Below are 2189 nucleotides of genomic sequence, written 5' to 3' on the forward strand. Positions count from 1 at the left end.
TTCTGAAATTTGGATATGTTATAATACATGAAAAACTAAGGGACACGTATTTTTTTTTAGCGGCGGAAAAACATATTTAGGGGGTGAAACGACCCCCCCAAAATAGGGGGTAAAATGGAAAAATTGCGGTATCTTTGAGATCAGTGAAGCGATTTTAATGATTTTTGGTATGAAAGTATCTTTTGATAGAAGACGAAAATCGGCCTAGGTATGTTGGAGGGGGAGTGAAAATTAGGGGGCCAACTACCCCTAAAGTGACCAATTTTTTGCTGCAAAAAATCAGTTTTGATCTAATCGAAGTGAAATCTATTAAAACTTCAAAAGGAAAGCTAATTAAGGAACATGTAGTTTTTTGTTTTTTTTTTATATAAATATTTGGGGGGTAAACAACCCCTATATTGCCGCGCTCGTTTGACATTGCGCATGAAACACCTTGTGAAACTATATTTTTGAACTGTTCGATCTTTTTAATATATTGGTTTTTGAAGTCGCTGAATCCGAATCTGAAATCAGATTTTCAAAATTTAATATGGCGGATCCAATATGGCGGACGAAAACTCGAAAAATTACTTGAATAGACAGTAACTCGACATGCGACTTTCAAAATACAATAAAATCAACTTTTGACATTTATTGTTAGTTATGTGAAGTGAATTAAACATGTTAAAAATATTAATTGTTTATAACCGCCGGCGTTAGCGTTACCCGAGATGTACCGCGCGGAGGTCGCACGGTCGGATTTACATCTCTTCGGGGTGCTTGATTAGGGTGAGTCCCCTTGCCTCTCACTATTTTCTGTAAGTGTGTCAGAACACGATTCATTGTTAGAACGCTTATGTACAGGTAACGAAAGATTTTTTTTGTTATTTCAATTTTATTATTTTTTTTGTCGTTTTAATTTTATTTTTTTTTTGTTTTTATTTCATTTAGTTTTTTATTATTACTGTTATTTTATAAATGGCTGATTTGACGATTAAATCATTTTTTGAAAGTTTTGCATACATGATATTTGTTAAAAAAATGTATTATGCACAAAGATTTTTTGCACCAAACACATCTTATTACTGCACACACATTGCAGAACCCGCAAGATGTCTCACAATTTTTAAAACAAATCAACGGGGTTATCAAATTCCAACGGTTTTTCTTTTATATACTCACTTTTATACCATGAGTATTTAATGAGATTTTGAAATCGAGGAGAAGCAAACTGATTGTGTATCAGCGATTGCAGTTTAATGACGTTATTTCGATGGTGCAAATTTATGTCATATTGATAGTTGTGTAAAATGACATTATCTGAAAAATACCTAATAAAATTCTTCCAAGGTCGAAAGAAAAAGACATCTAGGGGTTGAATCATCCCCGTTGTACCAGCAGGAATTGTTTTAATTAGAACGGATTTTCCAGACGTTGATAAAGTATTAAGCATTTGTGAATTCTGTCCACTCCAAGAATCTAACAATAGAATACTTTCATTGTTAGTTGATGGCAGGAAAACCTCTTTAAACCATTCTTGGACTAGGTTTGACGTTAATTTACCTGATTTAGAGGCAAGTACATGGACATTTTCAGGAGTGAATAAATTCTTTTTTATTTTCGGGCCGAATATACCATCTTTTTCTTGGAGTACCATTAACAACGGAGATAATAAAGTACCATTAGCAGAAATAAGAGGTTGAATCGTGTAACTGTGAGTCATCGAATTTAAAGATTGCGCCAGTGCTTCGATTTTTAGTTCTCCTTTAAATGACAGAGTGCGCCCAGTATGCATCTCCAAATTAAATCCAGACTGATCAGTATTAAATATATTACATTCCCCTACTTCTGAAATAAGTCTGCTTATATCATCAACGAATTCTGTAGCTTGTTCTTTAAGTTTAACTTGATCACGTACAGATTTTTGCGTTATAAACTTATTAACTTTTCTTGACACAATCTTGTACTTTGTTTTTAAAGTGTGAAGCCATTTCGATGATGCTGTGAATGAATCAGGGGAAAGTGAAAAATCATCTCGAGCTTTTAAAGCCCATCTACGAATATCAACATCGTGAATCGTTATTGACTTTTCAACCGCTTCTTGAAATTGGGATATAACATATTCAGAAATTTTTTTCAATTTCTCATTCCTAGTTCCACCTTTTTCAAGTTGAGCTTCCCAACGATATAACTGACGCTTTGATTTTAAT

The 2189-nt window shown here is 33.5% G+C and overlaps 1 pseudogene; it reads right to left on the reverse strand.

Annotated features, from left to right (window-relative positions):
- Positions 1-441: 441 nt before the first annotated feature.
- Positions 442-1925, reverse strand: LOC145936511 (uncharacterized; annotated as a pseudogene).
- Between the last annotated feature and the right edge of the window lie 264 nt (positions 1926-2189).

This window comes from Prenolepis imparis, unplaced genomic scaffold, assembly GCF_030444845.1.
Source record: "Prenolepis imparis isolate NDT839.2.m4 unplaced genomic scaffold, iyPreImpa1.0 SCAF_5, whole genome shotgun sequence".
NCBI lineage: Eukaryota > Metazoa > Arthropoda > Insecta > Hymenoptera > Formicidae > Prenolepis > Prenolepis imparis.